Raw genomic sequence first — 26908 nt, 5'->3', positions numbered from 1 at the left:
TGCCCACCTGTCTTTTACACATCTCCATACCATTTACACAACTAGATGACTAGAACTCCAAAGACTGCATCCACTCTGCCCAAGAACCTTATAACTAGTTATTTTCTTCTTAGGAAAGCTACAGGGGTACCTAAGAAATGGTGGAAATCTAATAAGGAGAAATTCAAACTTAAAAATATTTACTGGATGTCTGCCTTGTCAATGTCATTATACCGGATACCAGAGTGAGGAGAGAACTCTGGAACAGAGTAGTAAGAATATTTTGTTAATGCAAAGTTTCACAGAGCTCAGTAGCTGCCACATAAGGGCCTTTAATAAATATTGATGATGACGAGGATTGCTGGATAATGAATCTGAAGGCTTAGATGTTCATTTTAGTCCTGCTACTTACTCATTATGCTTCCTTCTCCAAGTCTTCGATGACTCATCTCAGTTCCCACATTTATTAAGTGGTAGAGACGAGTAGCTTTTACACACCCACTGAAAAGAGATGCTTTTTTTCAACTCTAAAAAATGATAAAGATCCATAGGGCTGGGCAAAGCTGGTTGTTGCAGAGGTATTAATTTGAAAATGGTGATACAACGTACCCACAAGGGCTATAAGAAGACACACAAAATGCTGGTGATATCATGACAGCGTACAGCAAATGTTGTCAGAAAAATACACAACAGGGGTGCCTGGGTGGCTCAGTCAGTTAAGCCTCCCACTCCTGGTTTCAGCTCAGGTCATGATCTCAGGATCCTAGGATCAAGCCCCAGGTCTGGCTCCTTGCTCAGCAGGGGAGTCTGCTTCTCCCTCTGCCTCTGCCCCTCTCCCCACTCATGCTCTCTCTCTCTCTCTCTCTGTGTGTGTGTCTCACATAGGTAAATAAAATTTAAAAAAAGAAAAATACACAACACTTTTATTTTCATTAACACATCAACAAAGGATTATGGTATAAATTAGCACCCACTGACTCAGTAGACTTAATGGAACGGATCAGAAGGGATAAAAGAAGATGTTTACTGAAGAATGAGCTAAAGAAAGTGTGTGCCAATGTGGTCCGTGTTTCAGAGATCATATCCACAGCCGCAGCCTTAACGCTGTGCTTAGTCACCCCACCCTCAGTCACCCCCCCGCCCCACCCTGACCTTTCACAGAGCTTCAGGTGAGAACCATTCCAGATTCTTGAACACCTAACATCCGTTTGAGCCTAATGGCACTCACCGATGACTAAAAGAATTCTTTGAAACGTTGCAGAGAAAATGTCAAAAACTGCTACTGATCTTTATCCTAACAGTATAAATATTAGATATCCTGGGGCAGAGGAAGAGTGACTTACAGTGGTATAAAGAAAATAATAATAAAAATGTGTATATTTGGTTGAATATGGAAGAAACCACAGAGAAGTTAAAGTTAAATTTTAGGGAAACCACAAAAATGATTAGATTATGGAATTCTCTCCCTGGAGAAGTAAAGAAACCTTGCCACTACTAAAATTACAACGGGGGAAATTTAAGAGAGTGGAGACAATAAAGGAATTTTAAACAGAAAGGAGAGGATATCGATGACCTTTGATTTTTTTTTTTTTTTAATAGCATTCTTGGACACCAAACTGCTTGGAGACGGCAACCTTTTTTCTGAATTAAATGTAAATAAATCAGAAACATATGTATTAAAATTCTAAAAATGACCTGGCCATCCCTAATGGGGTGGGGAAATTTACTCATTAAATTCCAGCTATTTTCAATTTAGCAAGCAATGTACAAAGGGAATGTTAATGAGAATAGGTGTAGCCAGTTAACATCAAGGTTAAAAGCAAGAAGTGTCTGCAAACAGACTTCGGAGGGGGTCTCTATCCACCTCTTCTCTCTCTGTGCTGTCTTGACCGGTATCAAGCCAAAATGTATCTTCGGGTGACAGAAACTAAATTTGACACAGAATGCTCTGCATTGATTTCCAGGACTCTGTGGTGGCCTCTCCTCAGCAGATTCCTGCTGGACTGGACAGGAAAACCACTTTGATACGTAATTCAATAGAAAGCCCAGGATAACTTTTCAAATTTACTACTGACAACTGAGAAGATCAAGAATGATATCCCATCTTTCTTCTGTCCAGGGGCCACATGACTGGGGAGAAACACACCAAAAATGATCCAAGTTTGTAAATAAAAAAGGAAGGGATGGATGGGTGTGTCGCTATGGGCTTTTCTTCACATTCCTACCTCCCCACAAGGAAAAATAATTCCTTCCGGATGCTCAGATTAAACCCTTTTGCCATAAAAGGCAATAAAATAATGTTCCTTATAAGAGTTTGAGGGTCCTAATCTAATGTGATCTGAAATGATACTTTGACATAAGACAGACAAAAGAAAAGCCTGATCAGTATTAATGCTTTTCAATCACTTTTCCTTTTTTTAATTTTTTATTGTTATGTTAATCACCATACATTACATCATTAGTTAAGAATTTCTCTTAAAATTATCACAATTTTCCTTCACAAAAGAATTCAGATAAACATCCATATATTTAGTAAAATGTAAAAAATAACTTTTTTTCAAGGCAACACTTGTGAAAATTTCAGAGGTAAATTCATAAAACTTCAAAATGCCCTACCATAGCAATATGTCATATAGTCTTTTACCATTTTATGGTAATGTGTTCTCTAATTTATACACTCACTAATACTCTATTCAAATCTTCATTACTCAGAAATGTATAAACATCTTTGTGGCATCTCTGTGGATTACTGATAATATTTTCACAATTTTATATCTGAGGTAAGATGAAATATGAGAGTGATTCATGCTGATCATACTTCAAATTTGTTTGAGAAATTTGTCAATTCCAAAATAATGAGGGGCACCTGGGTGGCTCAGTTGGTTAAGCAACTGCCTTCAGCTCAGGTCATGATCCTGGAGTCCCTGGATCGAGTCCTGCATTGGGCTCCCTGCTCGGCAGGGAGTCTGCTTCTCCCTCTGACCCTCCCCCCATCTCATGTGCTTTCTCTCTCTCTCATTCTCTCTCTCTCTCAAATAAATAAATAAAAATCTTAAAAACAATAAAATAATGAATCTATTTTAGGGTTAAGAAGGATATGAGGCTCATGACTTTGGCACCCCTTTATGTTTTTTAAAGGAAGGCACGTGATATGATGAGCACTGGGCGTTATTCACCACTGATACATTATTGAACACTACATCTGAAACTAAGTATTACTATATGTTGGCTAATTGAATTTAAATAAAAAAATAAGGGATGCCTGGGTGGCCCAGTCGGTTAAGCGTCTGCCTTCGGCTCAGGTCATGATCCCAGGGTCCTGAGATGGAGGCCCGTGTCGGGCTCCCTGCTCAGTGGGCAGTCTGCTTCTCCCTCTGCCTGCCGCTCCCCCCTGCCTGTGCTCTCTCTCTCTATCTGACAAAGAAACAAATAAAGTTAAAAGTAAATAAAGTGAAATATTTATATTAATAAAATTATTTTCAAAACATGTTAAGAAGTATTATTTGCTAAAAAAAATCCCTGAGCTTTATTTAGTTTTTACATGGAAATATATATTAAGAACCTATAGGTGTGTGTGTGTTTTAATATAAAACATATTATATAATATATACATATTTTATAGTTTTTTGCATATACATTATATGCATTTCTACACATATATACATTATTTCTATATGATATATATAACATATACCACATATATTATAGAAATACATATGTATATAATTTTCACGTCCCTTAGAATGACCTTTTTTCTCCATGAATAATTATGAATTATCAGGAATACCTGAAAGGCTAAGTAGGGTTTTTTTTAGCCATTTTTGCCATTGATCCAAAAGTTCAATGATATTTGATAATTGGCTACACTTCTAGTTCTTGCAGCTGTAATAAATTACAGGTCGGAGCTGATGTCACATCGTTCGATATGTTTAACCTTCCATAGTTTCATTACTTGCTAACCCTCGCTTTAAAAACATGAAATCATATTAAGGAGGGCACTCGTGATGAGCACTGGGTCTTGTATGTAAGTGATGAATCACTAAATTCTACTCCTGAAGCTAATATTACACTGTATGTTAACTAGCTGGAATTTAAATAAAAACTTGAAACAAAAATAAATAAATAAAAATAAAAAATAAAAACATGAAATCAGATATACTTAAGTGAATTTCTCTTTACTGCATTTTCAAAACTCTGGATTAAAAAAAAACTCCAAGTCACGTCAGAAGTTTTTAAGAATGTCTCAAAAAAGAAAAGAGAAAATAAAGGTTTATAATGTTTGGAAAACTTTTAGAAGCTTTGTTTCCAGTATTTTATTTTACTTACCAACCTTGGTCCAACACAAACTAACTAGAGTCAGGATAAATCTAATGATTTTCCAGCAAATGAATTCCAAGCTCGCAAAACTAAGAACTGATAATAATAAGGACAATATTTTGATATCCACCCCTCCTATTTAGTTCCATAAAGAGGAAAACTATGAAAACAAACAGTGGTCCATCCAAAAGGCAGAAGCGCAAACATGACAGGCCTTGTGGTATTATTTCCTGAATGGCTCATGTGATTTTTTTGGAGAGTATTTTTATAGGCTAAATTACAGAATCATAGAATCATGGAATTTTTAGAACTGAAAGGAATTTTAGTAATCACTAGGGTGCTGTTTAGCAAACTCTCCCTTGAATGTTCAAAATAATACCCGAAAGAGCTCGTATGACTTCCAAAGAACCTCCTCTGTCCAAAGATTGCTTCCTATATGTGTTGAGGTACAGGGTATACGGCACAACTGTAGCTATAGTATGGTCTGGTGTATCAAGTATAAGTTTGGCCTCTGTAGGATTCTCTCCAAGGAGGTTTATTTATTGGTAAAGAGATTCATGGACATACATATTCACCTAACCATATCCCATACAGAACTTCAGATAATATCACCAGGATAAGTGTCCAGGGTATAAGAAAGTATGCCGCTAACTAAAATCCGCATCATATAGCAGAAACTGTAGCTTAGCTTCTCATTTGTAGAGTCATATCTTAGTGGATTATAATACTTTTTAGGGTAGAGTGTACATACTACATTTCTGTAACTCATATAGAACATAGCATTGCAAACAGTAGGGACTCAATATTTATTGATTTTTATGTTGCTGTTGTTTAAACTTTTAGTGGCATCTGTCTTGAAGAGAAAAACAAAACGCAACACACCAGAGTATCAGATGGGCAACTAAACTCTGCTGTTTATTTTAGTAAAACTATTAGGGAAAATTTAAAATTTAACTGCTATTAGGGAAAATTTACCTATTAGGGAAATTATTATTATCTCATGAAAGCCTCACAAAAATCTAGTTGGCAAGTGAGAAGACTGACGGAGAGGGAGGCTAATTTGTCCCAAGTTACACAACTGTTAAGGCACAGCACTGAGCTTCAAACTCAAGTATGTCTGTTAAAGCACACACCCCTCCTCCCCGCCCCCAGCCACCATGACAGAAAGTGACAGAAAGCCAAAAGGAATTGCACATTAGTTTGTCTATTTTTCAAAGGAAGGCTAACAATTCTGGGAAAAATCATTTCAAGTAAAATACATGTAATGATTCTAATTACTGTATGAAAAGGAAATAGTAAACTAAGGTAAATTGAAGAAAAAAAAGCTAAGATAAACCATGTAATCTCATTAAATAGGAAAAACAAAACATAATTATTCTCCTCAGAAATCTCCCCTTAGTTGGGGTGCCTAGTGGCTCAGTCGGTTAAGTGGCCGACTTTTGGCTCAGGTCATGATCTCTAGTCATGATCTCAGGGTACTGGGACAGAGTAGGTCTCCGTGCTCAGCAGGGAATCTGTTTAAGGATTCTCTCTCTCCCTCTCTTTCTGCCCCTCCCCCCACTCATGAAGATCTCTCTCTCTCTCTCTCTCTCTCTCAAATAAACTTTTTTTTTTTTAAAGAAAGAAATCTTCCTTTCACCCTTTACCCAGTTTCTTCATGTAAAAAATAACACACAGTTCCTTGGAAGAAAATATCTGAAAAACATGTTCCCGAATATGACGGTCTCAAGTTCCTTCTCAGTCTATTCCTTTCAGTCTAACTCATAACTCTGAGTATATGTGGTGGGAATGGCAATCCATGGAGACTCACTTGCTTAGATAGTCAGTGGACCCATCTGCTTCCATGCATACACGGTAGTCTTGCAGGTCTGTATATTTTCTGCAACCGTAACTTTCAAGCGTGCACAGGTCTGATAAACTATCTCAAAATCATTTTTTAAAATTTCTGTTCTCAACATGATGAGCTTTTTCTTTTCCTATTCTACTAAATAGTTAACACTTATTCTCTGAACTCCACTGTCTTTTTAGAGAACTGTAGATTTAACTTTGATCTTTTGGATCAGCACAATTTTAAGTGGACTTCACAAATAGTTAATATTAAAATCCATTCTCTTTCTTTTCTCTTTCATTGGGCATTTCCCCCCATCCTTGTAGGGAGTTCTAAAGTCATTGGATACCTTTATTTTTATTTAGGTATCTTGGATCTCTCAGTAGGAAAAAAGAAAGCTTTCCACTGAAAATAAATCAAAATACTGGGTGGGCTTATAAAGTTCCAGAATTACTTTTAAGTCATATTTAGCTGCCAAAATTGATATAACTTATCAGCTTGATTTTTAGTGCAAAGAAATTTCCAATTATTTGAACCAACTTTTTAGAGTAAACAAGTATATGACTCCTTTCTACATTCAGCAAATTTTTAATATTGTGTTTCTTTGACTAATTTTTATCTGGCTAGGTGAAAAGTACAATTAATATGTTATGTGATTAGAGAAAAATTAATGAACTAATGGGAGAACTGATTCCATCTGAACTTAGTGCTATTATACTATGGAATGCCTTAAATTTCAAAGCCTTCATTCAATGTCTTAAATTTAAGGTAGAACTCATGAACGGTAACCAATAACAAAGGCTCAAATTTTTTAATATGTAATAGTTCTACTTCATTAACACATTATTTAATGAACTATGCTTTGCTGTGCAAATGCAAAAACATTCTTAAACTACTTTCATTAAGCCTGATTATTCAATATTCAATACTTTTATAAAAGATCCCATTACAGTGACTACTAGGATTACATAGGAGGGGAAAAATTATTCACATTTCATTTGATAGGAACCAAGAAATATGTATAATTTTACAAGAAATTTTGCTTGTTACTTAAGTGGCCCTTCATCTTAACTTCAAAATTGTCAGATTTTATATATTTGCTGAAGTATTTGATTTTATTTCAGTAAGCTTCATCTCTTCTTTCTAAATACAACCCATAGAGAGCCCATTTCTTAGCAAAACCTTTCCTGTCTGCTGCCCATGGAGTGACTGACTTATTCTCTGTGCTGGATCTGACAGAGTACACTTTTCAATGGGAGATCATACCTTATTGTTTTATAATTATAATTTATGTCTGCCTTCTCTTTTAAAATAATGGATTCATAAGTGGACGAACACCTTTGTTTCATCTTTTTCACACCAACTACTTGACACCTTACCTAGCACGCAGAAGATGAAGTAGAATGTAAATTTCCACTAACCAATAAATTTCACAAGAACAGGACTTTTTTGTTGCTTTTTGTCATTTTCATTGTTGTGATCTCCCAGAAAGTACCTGGCACAGAGGAAATACTCAATTAAAAAATATTCATTGAACTAATAAAGTTCTACTGAATTTGTATTAGTATATTTAATTAGCTTATTTCAGTTATTTATTTGATTTTAATTGGATCCTAAAGTGTCTAATCACAAAAATCATTATTTGCCTTTCTATTATTTACTTTGAATTGTATTAGTGTATAAAATATTTTCCGACTTTGAGTTTAGACCTCAACACACATTTCAGTCATGAAAGTAAAAAAAAAAGAATCAAATCTGCAACATCAAATTATAAGCCCTTCCAACACGATCCCTGTCTAACACATGTGCATTACATCTCCCAAGTCTGGAACTATCATCAGAAGGTTTAACCAAACTGTGTTTGAATCTTAACATTGAAAATGGGGTGGAAACATTGCTGTACAGTCTCACTTATGATATTTCTGGCACTATTTAGGTCATTTCATGCCAAATAATTGCAAGAGGCCACGTTAGATTTCAGAAGTGCTATCTTGTGCCAGGAACAGGAGATAAGTGAACATGATCAAACTCTCACAGGTTAACAATAATTACAACAACGTATTTTTCAAGCCCTCTCTTTGGCAATCTCTTGTTTCCAGTCTATAATTTTAACTGCTCCATTCATATTGAATTAAATGTGAGCTAGTAAAATTTAACTTGTTTATTTAAAAGAGCACTGGACTGTGAAAATCAAGAGATCCAGGTTCATGTACCAATTGAATCATTAACAAGCTGTGCGTCTTTGGCAAGTCACGCCTGTTTTCTTACTCTTAGGATCCCAAAATGAAGAAACAGGAGATCTAGCTGTATGATGTTTGAAGTCCCTTCGAGCTCTAAAATTCTAAGATCTTTTTGACTTATCCCCAAACTTTGGTATTTCCGAATTTTCGCTCTTATTGTGATGCTTCATGTTCTTTCTTTAACTTAGAATACCCTCTTTTCTCTCCTTGCCTTTTCAAATCTTGGTGGCTTTTCAAGACCCAAGCTATTTCAAATTTCCAACAACAATCCTTTCCTGACTGCTCATGTTCTCAATGATTTTTCTTCCCTCTGATCTCTTATGTGATTTACTGTGGACATTTTAATAGCCACATCAATACACTATTGGCTATGTTAGTTTATTTTTTTTATGTTCAACAGTATTGTGTATATATTAGTCTTATATCTCCAAGTAGATTATGATCCTTTTGTGGGAGAGATAATGGCCATGCTTCCTTTGAATGCCTTAAGGCTTTTTAGTAGTCTTCCGGGTATTCACTAGTTGTTGTTTTAAGAAACACTGATTACTTAATTGATTATAGAAGGAAACCTGAAATATTTGTGCAATTGAAAAAACTCCACAATTAAAACTCTATAGTTTAAGCTTTTTGCATAAGATTCTTAAGCAAGATATGACTAAATTTCCCATTCTATTGGTAATGGTGGTATTTGAAGGGCCTTTCATTCCCTGATTTATGTACCACGTTGTTTCTGAGAATCAGTTCTGTTTATGGATTTGCAGAAGGCTTTTGGTGAGACCCCTGTGTGTGTTCAAGTACTGGGAAATTATACCATCCCAGATGATTCATTTTGGCTAAAAGATTTCTTCATATGGCCTAAGGAATGAGCACAGATTTAGTACCATCTTTGTCAGGAGATCCCTGGGTGATAAAACTAATTATTATTATGTCTGTGCTCAGTTTTCCCATTACATACTAAACTCAGTGTTGTTCTCCTGACTTACTTCACAGATTAGATGAAGATAAAACAAGAAAATTGAAATTAAAACAAGAAAATTATGCTCGCTCTCTCTCTCTCAAATAAATAAATAAAATCTTTTTAAAAATGCTAGAATATTACTACTTTCAGCTTGCTTTTTCTACCCTTAATTTAGCTGCCCTCCTTATCAATCATACTGTTTGGGATTTTTTTCAAATTTGGTAGGAAAGAGTCTGAGAAAAGAATTGATAGGTGAATCTGGGATTTTGCTTTCTCTGGACAATAGAAATAGCCAGAAACAATGGATATGAGTGCCATCTAAAATGCCAGTGTCAAAATAACTTAGATTTAAAAAATTATCTCTCTATTTCCTGAAGAAAAAGTTTTCTCCATAAAATATCTCTAACATAGTGTACTCCTTATTTATGGAAATGTATGACTTTTGTACGATGGATAAATTTGCTAAAGAATGTGCCTGAAGTTTGTAGCAAAGCCTATTTCTTATTAAGTTCCTCAGTGTCATAATAGATTGTTAAAATATGTGTGAGTGTCCATTAGTATGTGTTACATTAATAATATAGTTCTTTACTGAGATAAATTAATTTATAAAGAAACTATAAAACTTTATGGACGAAGACTACAATTACACAGTTCTGATAAACATTAAATAAAAATGTCAGCAGAGAACAAGTGAATGAACTGTCTTGGGTTTTCTCTTGAGAAAGTCTACTTAACTTTCCATTAGTTATCTGTTAATTTGATCTCTTCTAGTTTCTTCAGTTTTAATATGTCTTATTTTATGTTCTTGAATGCTCATTCCTTTTTTATCTCCTTTTCCTTTTTCTTTCTTTTGGCTTATTATTTATATTAATTAAGGGCTAATTTTAATTTAATAAGGTCCATTAATTACATCATTTAATCTTCACAATAGAGCTCTGAGATAAGTGACATTACTATCTTTATATAACTAAAGACAAAAATTAAGTTTTAATAAATAAGAAACTCACCTAAGTCCACATAGTAAACAAATGGCCATGTCACTAACAAAATCCAGGTCTCTTTGAATCCAGAGTAGATGTTTTTAACTGTAATCCATTCTGCTCTTGTCTCACTAGCATTAGGTTTATTGGATCTTAATTTTTTTTTAAGATTTTATTTATTTATTTGACAGAGAGAGAATGAGAGATAGAGAGCACGTGAGGGAAGAGGGTCAGAGAGAGAAGCAGACTCCCTGCTGAGCAGGGAGCCCAATGTGGGACTCAATCCCGGGACTCCAGGATCATGACCTGAGCCAAAGGCAGTCGCCCAACCCACTGAGCCACCCAGAGGCCCTGGATCTTAATTTTTATTCCTTAAAGAAGTTCTTGATCATTGATCATTGGAAATAATTTTCACATCTGAAATTTACAATCAGAAGAAAAATTTTTACTTTGGTTAGTATATTTGTTTTTATATCAATATTTAAACCTCATTAGATAATAATATACATCAGAAATATTAAGAGAATTTTAATGTAATCATAGAATATATATTTTTCATCATATTACTCTCTACACACGAACACATAACAAGGCAGATTGCTTGGTTTTCAATAAAGTCATTCACTTGTTCATTCATTTAAGCAAATTCCTTGTCAAGGTCATAAAAAAAAAAAAAACAAGAAAAGACTGAGAAGCTATCATAGATCTGAGGAGACTGAAGAGACATGAGGACTAAATGCCATGCGGTATCTTGGATTAGATCCTGAAACAGAAAAAAAGACATTAGTGGAAAAACTGGTAAAATTCTTATTACTAAAGCTAGTGGGATAGTATTGACCAAAGCACCAAGGTATGTATTAACATTAAGGAAAGCTGAGCAGGAGGTGTGCAGGAACTCCCTCAACCATCTTTGCAATCTTCGTGTATATTTCAAGCTACTCAAAATGAAAAGTTTAAGGTTTAAAAACATGCTTTATTGAGTATCTATTATGTGCTATATGATGTTAAGGAAGAGTCAGGAGAGAAAATTTAATTCAGCTCCTGCCCTCAATGAGTTACAGTCTAATTAGATTAGGAGTTCTGACTGTAAAACAATAGAACATTCCTTTATAATGATGTCCATAGAGAACAGATGGGCATAAAGGAGGGTAGAAATCAACTCCACTTGTCCAAGATAAAGGAAAATACATAGAGATCCAGAAAATCCTTTACAAATTTATTATATTATCTAAATTTTAGTGGAGCCAATGAAAATGGATACTATTTAGAAGCCAATATTGCTTCCTATCCTAAGGATAATCTTGAAAAATTCGTGTGAACTGAATATTTCTCCTTGTGACTAACATCTAGGATAGGTAGTTATACAGAATACTAGTTACATAGCTATAATAAATAGATATAGATATAAACTTTTCCTTAACTCTATTACTAAGATATTTTTGTCAAATTAGTGGTATTTAGTCTATTTTATTCTAGACATTAATAGTATCTAATTAGCGAGAGACCCAAGCGAACAGTCTTAATATATTAAACATTTCAATTAGTAGTAGACAGTATAGATAATAATTCTCTAACAGAACAAGATTCTATATAATCTTGTAGTTAGATTGTAGAAATACTCTACTTTTTTTAAGAAACAAGGACTTATACTTTGAGTTTTCTCAGGCTTGTTTATAATACCATCTTTTAATTCCAAATAGGAAATTTTTTCTTTTTTTTTTTTTTTTAAGTAATCTTTACACCTGATGTGGGGCCTGAACTCTGAACCCAAGATCAAGAGTCGTATGCTCTACCAACTGAACCCAACAGGCACCTGGGAATTTTTATCTTAATATTCTTCTCAACTATTCAATACATTTGCTACATTGAACAGAGTTATGAAAGCAAGTGTAGTAATTGGTTTGATAAGAGGTTTATGTTAATGTTGATAAATATAGTATACTTAAGAGAATAATTATAAACCAATTATAGGATCTATTTTTGTAACTAATCATTTAGAAACCCATTAACAGAAGGTTCTGTGAACAGAAGAAATACTGTGCATGTCACTATATGTTTGGGTATTATAAATATAGGATTGGAAAGGCTTTGTGAACATTTAACTACATTTTAACCAACATCCTGCTGTCCATTTTCTATCAGTAAAACGTCTTGGAGTTTACACTTGTAGAGTTTCAAGAAATCCAGATGGACCATATTACCATTTGGCTTCTCTGAGCAGTATGAAAACATGACTGTGTTTCTCACAAAAGTATACAGTTTTATACTAGTGTTAAGTGCTGCAATATCTTTAAGCTTTTAACTTATTTGACCTGTTCAAAACAGAATATTCCATTTTGTTGTCATTTGAGAGTTATGACTCCTGATGATAGTGGTCAGTTTGCCAGTCAGCAATGGGATTATTTACAAATATACAATCAATAGCATCATGCTGCCATCTTAGTTATGTAAAGTTGATTTTTTTTTTTTTTTGACCAGCGTCAGAAGTGTGTGAACTTTCATTTGTTTTCCTGGCAGTGGTAATAAATTTGGCTCGGTCCATCTACATTTTGTTTTCTAGTCCTTCATATGACCTGTGTCTTCCATTTGCATTTTAGTTGTCAGAGTTCTCAGATACAATAAATCCCAGCACAGTGAAATAATAGTTTGCTTTTGGTTTACCAGCCCTACTTTCTGTATATTTTGTCTCTCGTTTACTCAACCTTTAGATATTCTCTCAAGAAATGTTCTCATGGTAGTAACTGATGACCTCATTTACATTTCAGCATAACAAACAAAAGCATGTCAATTTTTCCCAGTGATATTTTCTGTTTTGGCAGTTGAAAATGTATTTAAGAAAAGGAGACAAGATATTACCTCTATAACATCAGCTACAAATAGGCCTATAATGAGGTCTGCTTGAAAGGAAAGGTAAACCTTTCCATTAACCTGATATGGATGATGTGTATGCATGTTTACATCCAAGTTTGCTGGGAAGTGATTCACTTCACTCCTGTTCTCGTGACATAATTAGGAAAAAGAGTCCCATTTCATTCTCAAAAATGTCCCAATTTAGATATGAAATGATATAGTTATTTAACCATATAAAAGCACACAAAGGGACCCAGACTTTGCCCACAATAGGATAGAGTGAGGAACAGATGCATGAAACGACAGATTAATTAATGTGCATCTTTTTGAATTCTTCTTTTTGACTATTTAATAATCCTGCAATCATTGATAATAACTTATGATACTTTTTTTTGTTTGTTTTAAGTCTTTACTTACCTCTCTTGCCTTAAGTGAATGGAAGGCTAGATTCAATGTCACACCTTAGAAAAGGAAAAGTGAGCATACATTTTCTGGTAAAAAATCCCATATCTGATATCTGTTTCAAATCTTTGTAGGTGAGATGAGTATGGAGATGATTGTCAAAAAGACTGTATTTGGCTCAAGATCCAAGCCCCAGTATAAAACTAAAAATTGCAGGTGCTCCAGCAAGACTGAAAAGCTTTATCTGTTCCAGAGAAACTGAGTGATATCACATTTGTCATTATTTCAAAAAATGTAGTCTTAAAAAGTGCAGATAGAAACATACAGAACCAATTAATAAAATCCTTGGAGGAGTGGAACAGTTCAGAAAATCTGTAATGTTATGTACTTTCAAAACGTGCTGTTTTGGTCACTGGTCTAATTACATTCACAAGGCACGTCATGTTTCTGCAGCAAATCCGTGACACAGCCACCAAGCCAGCAGCCGACAGTCTCCGAAGGCAGTTCAGATATCAGAATGGCAATGGCAAATGTATACTGCTGCACACATTAGTTAGTTGGGTCACACATTTCACAGGAGTCAGAGTGTATTTTGTAAGGCTATTGTTGGGGTGCCTCTTCACTGAGTTTTCCTCAGTGTTCAGATATTTCTCTTTACGTGAATACCATTGATCACACAATGACATGTAAGTTTGGAACTGAGAAAAAAATCAGGTTTAGGAAGTTTTATTTAACTTTTGTTTAAACTTCATGACAAGGCAAGCCCCCCAAATACCAGAGCAATTTTAGAGAAAATCATGCACACTGCTAAATAGCGCAAGATGGGGGAAAAGCATATGCTTCCATTTAGATCCACATCAGCAATAAACACACCTCAAATGAAATTTCTTGATGATGAAAATAAAAATTAGTAATGAGTATTTTTCTATCTGTTGCTGATGACTCATTATAAACACAGCTAGCTAAGTCATAAGCAGCAAAACAGAAATCCTTGAGCCAGATCTAGTGATTTATTCTTTTAAATATCATTCAAAATATACTTAAAAATTGGAGCTTTCATATAAATGTATGATTTAAAAAAATCTGAATTGTTCTTTAGATAGGATGTGTTTCCTTCAATTTAAAATAATGCTTTACACTTCCTACCATTCTTATACTTGCTCTTTTTTGTGTCTGTATAGTTTATCTGTCTGCACTAAATGTAGGCAGTCAGCACTCAGCACAAGGCCCTCCTTGACTATATTGGCTAAAAAACTTTTTAAAAAATTACTTTCCCATCCTTTTTGCAACTACAGAGGCTGGGCAACTTAAAATCTACTTTCCCATAGTTTCTTAGAAGTAAGTTCTGGATGTGACTTTGCTTGTAGCAACTGATAAACTCAGGTTAGTTTTGGAAGACAGAGGTGAGGTATTTCTGTCTCCAACAGTGTCCTTGGAGATGTTAAGTGTTTAGTAGCTGTTATGCTAATGGCCCCAGCATTCCGTGTCTGGTAGCCTGCTGCCAAGAGGTAGTTGTAGAGGCCTAGATGTTAGCCACAGGAGTTTGCTGAGCCCTGGACCACAATTATGAATTGACTATTGGAACAGCAGTCCCCTGGCTCCAGCCCTCATCATTCCATGACGGTGTAAGGGAGGACCTAATTCTCTACTATCAATCTCTCTCTCTCTCTCTCTTTTTTTTTTTTGCTTGTAATAAGTAGAAAGATTTCTATTCCCTGTGCTAGCACAGTCCCTTTTAGAAATCCCTGTTCTTATTTTTTTTTTAAGATTTTATTTATTTATTTGACAAAGAGAGAGAGATCACAAGTAGGCAGAGTGACAAACAGAGGGAGAGGGAGAAGCAGGCTCCCCACTGAGCAGGGAGCCCGATGCAGGACTCAATCCTAGGACCCTGGGATCATGACCTGAGCTGAAGACAGATGCTTAACTGAGCCACCCGGGCATCCCAGGAATCCTTGTTCTATATTTAAAACCAAGTCACTCTTAGCTGATGTTTATTTTGGAAGAATTGTAGAATTATCACTCTTACTTATAGAAATGTAATTAAACTGGTGTTCATTGTCCCATGAAAAAATGTAACGGGACATTTTAGGTAAATTGCACTGCTCCAATATCTAGTATAAAGTAAATACAAATACTTTTGAGTTGGAAGTAAGAGATCGGAAGGAGCAAGAGCAGTCAAAGAAGAGTAACAAAGGCTCACTGGCTTCATGGATTCAGATTGCCTCAACCGATATCTGCTAGTAGGAAAAAGGAAAGGATGCCAAAGATCACCTTCCCCCAGACAGAGGGGAATTCACTGTGATGGAATAAAAAGTCTGTATTCAGGATTTAGACTCTTAGTAGGAAGGCCCATCCTGAAGCAAAGATGTTGAGGCTCATTACCTGTACTTCAAATCCAACACAGATACTCTAACATGGTGGGCATGCTCTGGGGACAATGGCTAAGGACACAGGGGTCAAGTGAGACTCCACTTCCAGGTGCTGATGTACAAGGCTCCCATAGAGTGGCCAATTCAGTGAAAACAGATAGGGACATTAGCTTCCTGCTAAACTACCTAGCTATTACTGGTGCCAGTTTTCATATGACCATATTGAAACCCTAAGCTATGAAGTAGGTTCTGTTGGCTCCATTATGTCTTTGTCTGGAGACTTAGGATAATTATTTTCTCCCCATTTCTCTTCTTAGCACTTTTGTCTATCTAAGGCTTAAATGCTTAGGTTAAATCCTTCCGTTCAAGCAGCCAAATTCCAGTCTATGTGACTTCTTTCAAGCCACTGCAGGAATCTCACGTAGGTCTCCTACCCACGGTGTCTTCCCAGAATCACATACCTCTAGCAGATTAATCATCCCACTTCCAAAGGATTTCGCTGAGTTTCTGTCATCCTTAAACATGAACACTGGCACTCTACAATGCAGAATGGAAGTGTTTATGAAAAACTATTTGCGGGAGCCTGGGTAGCTTAGTCGGCTAAGCGTCTGCCTTCAGCTCAGGTCATGATCCCAGGGTCCTGGGATCGAGTCCCACATCTGGCTCCCTCCTCACGGGAAAGCCTGCTTCTCCCTCTCCCACTCCCGCTGCTTGTGTTCCTGCTCTCGCTGTCTGTCTCTGTCAAATAAATAAATAAAATCTTATAAAAAACAAAACAAAGCTATTTGCAACTTAAACATGCACATGTCAAGAGCAATTTCCTCAAAAGAATTAATAATACAAGAACCCTATTTTTTTCCAGTGTGCTGGCAGCAGTAACCAGTGATTTGTCTCTATAATTACCATAGGAGATGCTGAAGCATGAAGCTCTTCACCCCACAAGGAGAAACACTTAATGTCATATGTGGCATAGTCAAGAGAGAAAGAGCTGCTGCTGGGAAGCATCACAGAGGGCAGGTTATGAAGTCAACGATTCTCTAGAGCCACACGCTCCGAGAAAGGTCAGTAGTCCAAGTGGAGATATTTTGTGACTTCCAGACACTTAAGCTTTTCATTAAAAAGGAGGCCTCTGTGACTTATAAGACGGTATCACATATGACAAACAACTAAGCTTAAAATTGCAGTAAAGATGCACACAATACAGCATAAAGGTAATAAAAAATATGAGGAACTCTGCTAGTGAAGATAAAATGTTATTCTTACCCTAGTAAGGACTTCGTCCATCTGTTCCTATTGGGCTGCCGTGCGGTCAGTGTACGATGGCACTCTGGCAAAATGGTGGCATAAATTATTCTGAGAAGTTATGTTCATATTTTGATTTGAATTTTCTTTTTTTTTCTTTTTTTTAAGATCTTATTTGTCAGAGAGATAGAGAGAGAGAGAGAGAGAACAAGAAGGGGGCGTGACAGGGAGAGGGAGAGGGAGAAGTAGACTCTCCGCTGAGCAGGGAGCCCAATGCAGGGTTCAACTCCAGGACCCTGGGATCGTGACCTGAGCCGAAGGCAGACGCTTAACCTACTGAGCCACCCAGTCATCCCTGTTGACTAGAATTTTAAATAAGAAGTATGCAACAAGGCCCACCGACATAGACCAAAAATTTCAGATTAAATGTCATATATATGAATTAAAAAGCCTCTGTAATATTCACTTGCCTAGCCATTCTCCTCAAAGTCTATAAGCTGTTTTCCACACCTTCAATATGTTTACCTGTCTCAGTGCATTTGGTCCTGCTCCTACCCTAACATCAAATCAGTACGTTCTGAAAACATAATCATCTATTATTTGCCATTATGTGATTCTGTACAGACAACAATAAATAGGCACATCCTCTGCTGTCATATTCATAGGCTCCTATTCAAGTGGGAGAGAGAGAAATGTAAGCACACGACTGCAATATAATATAGCACATGCAACTACACGAGCAGGGGCAAAGCAAAGAAATGTAGGCAAAGCTGTGATTCAGTCTTACTGCACCAGGCCAGCAAATATGGCAGAACATCTTCCATACGCTTCCACACATTTACCACCATTTCTGCAGTCAGTTTGAGGCCATATGACTGTGCCTGCTTATGGGCTGTATGTCACTTAAAGGAAAGTCTTCCTCCTCCCTCTCTTCTCTTTGGTAATGACCATGAAGGCCTTATGGAGATTGCAGAACCATAGAATAGAAGCAGCCAGAACTCTGAGTTTATTGGAAGGAGAGGTCTTCCAGAGATTGAGGAATAAACTTTGTCTTGTCAAGCTACTGAAAAGTTTTATGTGTTTATTATAGCAACTAACATTTACTATTTTGGCCATACCAGAGAGAAATAATTTGCCTGGTCAATTTAGTTAAATATTACAGCTTGGTACTGGGAGTATAAAAGATTGGTACTGGGAATATAAAAGATTTTCATGGGAGTCACAGATGAGAGTCATCAACTAGCATAGTCATAGAAAATAGTAATATGTATATGAAGACATACAGTTTTGAAACAATCTTCAGTACTGGGTATTGCTAAAATATAACATTTGATAGTCACATATCAATTGGCAGGATAGGAGAGATAAGAGCCTCATATAGCTTCAAGAATGTTTTTTAAATCATCAGGTTCAAAAATGAGGCATTAAGGGCTTTTTATAGGGAGGCAAAACCATGGCCAAGTTTGTGTCTTTTAAAAAGGTTCATCTGGTAGCAGAATGGAGAATATTATAAGAGAGGTTTGACAGATGAGTTAAAAACCTGTTACATTAGTCTGGGTAGAAAATAAGATCCTGAGTAAAAGCAGAGACACAAAAGTAGCAAGTTTTAATCTAATGATGATTAACAAGGAAAAATCTGAAGTGCTGAAGTAATTATTATAAATAGGAGAGTTAGGGTGAAGGAAGAATCAGAGTTTGGTTCCTAATTTTTGGCAGATGGATCATGGCACCACTAACTAAGAAGTTATATATAGAAGAAAACAGACTTGAAAGCAAAATAATGAGCCTAGGACATAATGAGTTTGCAAATTTCTAGGAAATAGAAATATGAGTAAGAAAACTCAGGGATAATGGCTAGAAATACAGACTTCTCACACAACTCTGTGCACTTAGTAAGTACTCAATATAGCTGTTTTTCTTTCTTTTTTAAAAACATAAGTTATTGAGAGTAGGAAATTTGAGAACTAGGCCAACGATTAGAAAAACATTCTTAATAAACTAAGTAGCAAAAATTTTGATGGTATTACATTGAGAAGAAACATGCAGGGGCGCCTAGGTGGCTCAGCAGGTTAAGTATCTGCCTTTGGCTCAGGTCGTGATCCCAGGGTCCTGGGATTGAGCCCCGCATCGGGCTCCCTGCTCAGCGGGGAGTCTGCTTCTCCCTCTCCCTCTGCCCCTCACCCCACTCGTGCTGTCTCTCTCTCCCCCTCTCAAATAAATAAAATCTAAAAAAAAAAAAAGAAAGAAACATGCAAATGCCTTAAGAAGATTTGAGATTTCCAAAGCATTTCTGAAGGAATGACACCCATGCCCTGGTTGAATGTCGTTCAGTCTCAGCAGTGGAATCCATTTGCTGAAGAACTGTTTCTACACATATCTGAAAATGAACTAGGAAGGAAGAGAATTATTTCTGAAAAATAAGTAAAAAAAGGGAAAAAGGTGAAGCAGAGAGGACAGAGGAATTAAAAGAAAAACCAAGTTTTTCTATAAAATCTTATGAAAAATTCTCCACGGCAATATTTGAGATGATTGACGGAAGGAAATGAAAGAAAAAAAAGTTTGCTGACAAAAAGAGGAATTCACCTCCACCAAACCTGCTACAGTGACATTTCCCCAGCCCATACATGATGTGCTTTCTTATGCTATTTGCCAGGTAGGTGGATGCTTCCCAGTGGCACCTCCACTATTTACAAGGTATTAATGTCATCCTGGTGTCCAAAACCCATCAATGTCACTAAAGGTTTTCCCCACGAGTGTTGCCATAGCACAGCTGTCAAAAATGCAGCCACTAAGTTTAAATAATCAGTATGACATTTTACAAATGAGTAAAAGCCAAGAGACTCAAAGTTCAGAAAACTTATCCTGAACTAACATTCTCAATTTTCTCAAAGCTTTAAAACTAAAAGGGAAGAAAAAAAACCCAAGGAGCTGGTAAAATTTTTTAAGTCATCTCAGCATAGTTTTCTGTAACTAATTACCTTTTTAAAATGACTTTTTTGCAAAACTAATATAATATTTTATAAGGAGCAGACTTCGAAGGCAGCCTTGTCAAATGGTCAAAATCTTGGACTGCATGTACCTGGCCTTGGTTGTTTTCCTGTGTGACCTTCCGAAGTTGCTTAACTTTTCTATTTTCTCATCTGTGAAAAGATAATAAAAACACTCATTTACCCCTAGAACTCTGGTGGAAGTTAATGAATTAGAAAAAGTTATTCTGAAAATTATAAAAGCGCTTCATAAAATCCAATTATCAGTCATACTTTCAGAGCTTTATTTTTTTCTCAAGGGCATTTGCACCAAACTAGATGCAACATACGCATAATTAAGCTGTTATGTTTCTTCTTATGTGCAACCAGATGTGTTAGCAAGTGTTTGGAACTAAGCAAGCAGAGGATTTTTTTTTTTTCTTGTATATTCTTCAAGACATAAAATACTATTTCACTCAAAAGCAGCTACAAGAAATGAACAGTATGCTCCATGGTGTCTCTATTGAGAAACATTTATGATGAAAATGAGGATTACTTTCACTGATTCTAAAACAACAGGTTTTTATATCTCTGGAATTGAGACAGTTTATAACTGTTGGCATTTCATAATTTATTGACGTTTTTTGTTTTTCTTTGTATAGGAAATGGTATATCTTAGATGAGATGAAAATATGTACAAGTTTTTGAACAGTGCTTTCAAAATGATTTCTTTGTGAATTCAAAGTGAAATGTTACTCAGTCAGCAAAATAAAGATCTTTTCTTTATTTTATAAATACAGAAATTCAAGATCAGAGCTACTAAGAGCAAATGTGTGTTAGTTCATGCCTTCAAAAGAGATGCCAAGACGGAATTAGATACAGATTTAATGGGGGAGAGACGGGAAAATGCTGGAGCGCCCTCAGATTCTGATGCTGATCTTACTCCTGTGTGACAAGAGGGAGGAATAAGAAGTATATTTCAAGAGTCTGTTACTACAGCTGGGATGGTGGGAAATCATGAGGCTAAGTCTCCTGATGGAGAAGTTCCAAGTCTCACCACAGTGGGCCTGCCTTAGCACCATGCTGAGATTCATAACTGGCTGAGAGCTACCTGAGAGGGGAATGGCCTCGGCATGACTGGTACCATGACTGTGGTGGTAGATCCAGAGGGGCAATAGGTAGGATCTTCCATCAACTGTGCTCTCCACAGCCGGAAATATTAGCTGTGTATTTTCATGGCTAGCACCCATGGTTTAGGCACTACAGCTCATAAGGACTAGAGCTACCTCCTTTCTATTATGAAATCTTTTTATTTTTTTCATAAATAAGAAAAAAAGTACTCCATTAATAAGTTATGTTTTTGTATCACATACGAGTTTTATTTCAGAGATGTTAAAGTTTGCTAGCATGGAAAGCCTACTAATTTAGTCTTACAGAACACAAAATGAAAAAGTTGCTCCATGTTTTCAGCATTCACACTGGGGTACTTAGTTGTATATTTTATCCCTGACCCACAATCCTCTCATGTATTTATTAGCAGTGTTGTGAAAGGTAAAAAGTAAAGAACACCAGCTGAGGAGTCAGGAAAGCTAGTACTTTTCTTTGCTCTGAATTCTGCCTGCCTGCCTGCCTGTCTGCCTGCCTTTCTTCCTTCCTTCCTTCCTTCTCTCTCTTCTCTCTCTCTCTCTCTGTCTCCCTTTCCCTGTCTCCCCCACTTTCTCTCTTTTTCTCTCTCCTAATGACCTCTGGCAAATCATTCAGCCTCTCTTTTATAATTTCTTTATAAATAAAGTGAATAATAGCATTTGAAATAGTTAACCTGTGAAAATATGTTCAATTAATTGACTAAATAATTTAGAGATAATTCTAGGACAGGATTAACAACACCAATGGAACTTGGATTTCTGCAGGAAATGCTAAATTGGACCAATGTAAGGGAACACACCAGGCTGATTCTGTTACTTTCAATTCAACCCAGATCTGTGGTTTTCTAAAGCAAACTTGAGTTATGCTCGTATTCTAAGGACGCATCCACTGGTGGCATTGCCTACTAATAACACTGAATTTGTACAAACTGTTATGTTTCTGAAAAGGAAATATGCCTCTAATCTGTGGTTTTTAAAATATATGTATAAAATGTGAAATAACAGAAATTGATCCAAAGAACATGGTTTCTTATAGTTTCAAGATGGATTTTTGGAAAAGCCCATTAATTCTTTCAAGGTAACTCTACGGACTAAGGCTACAAGTATATTGTGTAAAACAACAGTAGAAAACAGCTGGAAAGAGTGAATGGATTGAAAAACAAGTTAAATTATGTCTCTGAGTTCTGGTTTTAACACTGTATCTTTTGAACATATTTTCATAATTTATAACTGAATTAGATAATATTGTGATGAGGATCTAAATAATATGAGTTTATATTTCAAGTAAAATATTTTGATTTTGATTCAGATTGTTTATTATATAAACCACCTTTTTTTTTAAAGATTTTATTTATTTATTTGAGAGAGAATGAGAGAGAGAGAGCACATGAGAGGGGGGAAGGTCAGAGGGAGAAGCAGACTCCCTGCTGAGCAGGGAGCCCAATGCAGGACTCGATCCCGGGACTCCAGGATCATGACCTGAGCCGAAGGCAGTCACTTAACCAACCGAGCCACCCAGGCGCCCCAATAAACCACCTTTCTTGATGAACAGACTAAAATAATTGAAATAAGTGGAATAAATGACTCTATTATCCCCATTGAAATGGATAGCAAATTTACTGCCAGTAACCAAATCACAACGACTATATATTCAGAAAACTTCTTTTCTTTCTCTCTCTTTTTCTAAAGATTTTATTCATTTACTTGACAGAGAGCGAGCACAAGTAGGCAGAGTGGCAGGCAGAGGGAAAGGGAGAAGCAGGCTCCCTGCTGAGCAGGGAGCCTGACGCCTGACTGCATCCCAGGACTCTGGGATCATCACCTGAGCCCAAGGCAGACGCTTAACTGACAGAGCCACCCAGGCGCCCCTAGAAAACTTCTTTCCTTTCTTAGCAAAATTGTAAATAAATTTGAAGTCCTAAGGTTCGATAAGGTAAAAAGTGAAATGTACATATGCCATTCCAAACAGTCAAATCAAGAGCCATAGAAGAAAGGAGCAGTTAGATGTTTACAACTGAACAGTTACAATTTGTATGGAAGGTAATTTTATATATTTACTTGCTTTTTTAGGTATAATTTACACATGAAAATCACCCTTTTAGGTATATAATGCCATGAGTTTTGACAAATGTATTCAAAAAACAATAAGCGCAATCAGGATCTAGAACATTTCTGTCATCCCAGCGGTTTCCTCTTTTCCCTTACCCTCTCCTCAGCCCCAGGCAAATACTCATCTGCTTTCTCATTGCTATGGTTTTGCCTTTTCTAGAAGTTCTTAGGAATGGCACATAGAATGTAGCCATTTGGGCTAGTTGTGTTCACTTAACAGAATGCTACTAAAACGTACTTATGTTATCTAATAGCAATGTACTCGCTTTCTGAGGATTAGTCCATCATAGGTTGTATCACAATTTGTCTATCCATTCTCCAGTTGATGGACATTTGCGGTGTTTCCAGTTTTAGGTTATGAGGAAAGCCGCTATGAATATTCAGTAGCAATTCTTTGTGTGAACATAATATTTTCATTCCTCTTGAGTAAAAGCTAGGAGAAGGACTTCTAGGTTCTATGATAACTGTGTACTTAACTTTATAAGAAATAGGTCAATAGCTTTCCAAAGTAGCAGTCTCTTATTGTATGCCCACCAGTGTTGTATAAAATTTTCAGTAGTTCCTTATCTTCACCATACGTGGTATTATCAGTCTTTTTGTAATTCTAGCAATTCTGGTGGGTTTGAAATGCTCATTTGTGCTGTCCCAGTGAATAATGAATGATGTTGAGGACTTTTCCTGTGCTTCTTTGCCATATAAATGAGTATCTTCTGTTTTTGAAGTGTCTGGTCAAATCATCTCCCCTTTTTTAAAATCGGTATTTTTATCTTCTTATTACATCACTTTAAGAATGAATTATATTCTGTATATATGTCTTTTATTGTTGATATGTTTTATAGATAGTAATGTGAATGGCGTGCCTTTTTGTCTTAATATATTGAGTGCATTTGAAACAGCAAAGGACTTAATTTTGATTATCCTATTCAATTTTTAAAAGTTTTTGATGTATGCTTTTTGTGTCATATTCAGGAAATATTTGCCTAATCTAGTATAACAAATATGTTCACCCATTTTCTTCTAGAAAATACATATCTTTAGTTCTAACTTTAAGTTTTATGATTCACTTCACATTTACAAAATTTTTGAATAATCTCTGATTTTTTAGTACATGGATAACCAATTGTTCCAATAAAATTTATTAAAAATATTATTTTTAGTAAACTTGTATTTCAGAAGTTTCAGGTTTACAAAAATAATGCACGGTACAAAGAGTCCCTGTATACCCCACACTCTGTTTTCATTATTGTTAACATCTTATATTAGTATGGCACATTTGTCCTAGTTAGTGAACCAATAATTGCATGCTATTACTAACAAACCTCACACTTCATTCAGCTTTCTTCAGTTTATCCCTAATTTCTTTATTCTGTTTCAGGATCTACTCAGGATACCACATTACATTAATATCCATGTCACCATAGGCAACTCTTTTTTGGGACAGTTTATCACACTTTCCTTACCTTTGATAACCTTGGCAATTTTGAGGATTGTTAGTTGGGCATTTTGTAGAACATTCCTCAGGTGGTGTTTTTCTCATGATTAGACTAGGGTTCTATGCTTTGGGGAGGAAAAACACAAAGATAAAGTACCATTCTCCTCTTCTCACATCAGATTAAGTGTATGGACTATCAGTATGATTTATAACTAATCTTAACCTTGGTTGCCTGGTCTGAGATTGTTTTTGCCAGATCTCTCCACTGCAAAGTTATTTTTTTCCCTTCCCTTTCCATACCATTCTCTGGAAGAAAGACACTATGGAGCCTCCATTTAGAGAGTGAGGAGATATATTCATGCTCTTAAGAATAGAGTATTGACATAAATTATTTGGAATTCTTCTGCATGGAGATTTGTCTATGTTATCCCACTTATTTACTTAATCATTTATTTACTGAAGTATAAACCCATGAATATTTACTTTAAACTTTGTTTTATAATCCAGTACTATTTTTTTTTCTCCAATTGTTTCCACTGTGGTCACTGGGAACCCTTTTGATTGGCAGATATATCCCTTTGACATTCCACCATCCTTTTGGGGATGGTCACTTCCTTGCTTTCTGGCACTGCAAGGTGTTCTAGGCTCATCCTGCATATTTCTTCCCTAGTTCAAGATTCAGGCATTTCACTAAAGAGCCCAGGCTTCTTTTGTTAGAGAATGGACTTACCAACAGAATTCTAGGTGCCAAGTGTGATCACTGCTACCATGTATCATTGCTTCTTGGCCCTCTAAGCTGAAAGAGCAAAGAAATATATGTGTGTATACTAACCTGTGTGCATATACATATCTATAAATGTCTATGTGTAATAAAATACCTATCATTAGGCTAAATCTGAGTATACATTGATGTCTGAGCCATTATTACATGGATCATGCTAGCTTTCTACACTTTCTGATTTGAGTTTCCAATCCAACAAGCTCCTACCATCTAACATCCACTTATTTAATTGTCCAATTCCAGAACACATGCATGGTGTTTGCAGAATTGGTAACTGATACTCCATGGAAAACAAATTTTATCAACTAGTTTAATGCATATCTACAGTTCTATTTGCCTTTAGGCTTACAGAAGGCTTACAGACTACACTTATTTCTAGAGATACTTAGATCAGCCCTTTTCCTTCACACATTTCCGTGAGGCTATATCACTGAAGCATTGCAAGGATAGACACTATAGAAAGATGTTCTGATTTGCAAATCAGAATACCCACTAAAGGAGCTTTTATTTTTTATTTTTTGAGAGAGAGAAGCGGGTCAGACAACTAACCAACTAAGCCACCCAGGTGCCCCAACACTCTTTTTACATACCAATTGTTTACATTTTTATAATGTCAAATTTGATTGTTGCTATTTTGGATTCTCTAGGTTTTATGCTATGCTTAGGAAAGACTTCTATACCCTCAACATAACAGTTTCCTAGTAGTTTGATGTTTTTAATTTCTACGTTTAGGTCTTTAATCTATCAGTGAAGTTGGTAACATCTGTTCTTATTTCTGCAATCATTTTGTTATGAAATAATTGGTTAAATCAGGACTTTCAGAAAACTTTTTTAAAAAATCTTATAATTAAATGTTATTTTACATGCATATAGGTTTCTGGTGCTAAAGTCACTCTACCTGAAATTCTGAAATCACTAATTATTCATTGTTGTCAACCATTTAATGCTGTAAATGATGTCAAAGTAATGCTAAAATATTTCTGTATTTGGTGGGTAACCAATTTCTTTTTCTTGAAGCTTGTGGATTTTCTTCATGTAATTGGTATTCAAACATTTCATTGACATACAACTTGTTTAATAAGAGTCCCTTTTGAAATTCAGTGGCACTTTCTGATACAATAGTTAAGTCTTTCTTCAACTCAGCAAAAAAATAAAAAAAATAATATGGAAACATAATCCACTGCTCAAGTTATGCACAATAAAATAAAATCTGGATACCTTAAAGACTCAAGTAGTAGTATTCATAGAGGAGTATGAAATAGGAAAATTATATTAAAATATTTTTAACATTTATTATTTTGAAAACA

This window comes from Eumetopias jubatus, unplaced genomic scaffold, assembly GCF_037043125.1.
Source record: "Eumetopias jubatus isolate StellerSeaLion01/CBP00866 unplaced genomic scaffold, mEumJub1_p1.0 scaffold_14, whole genome shotgun sequence".
Taxonomy (NCBI): Eukaryota; Metazoa; Chordata; class Mammalia; order Carnivora; family Otariidae; genus Eumetopias; species Eumetopias jubatus.
This window is presented reverse-complemented; position numbering follows the sequence as displayed.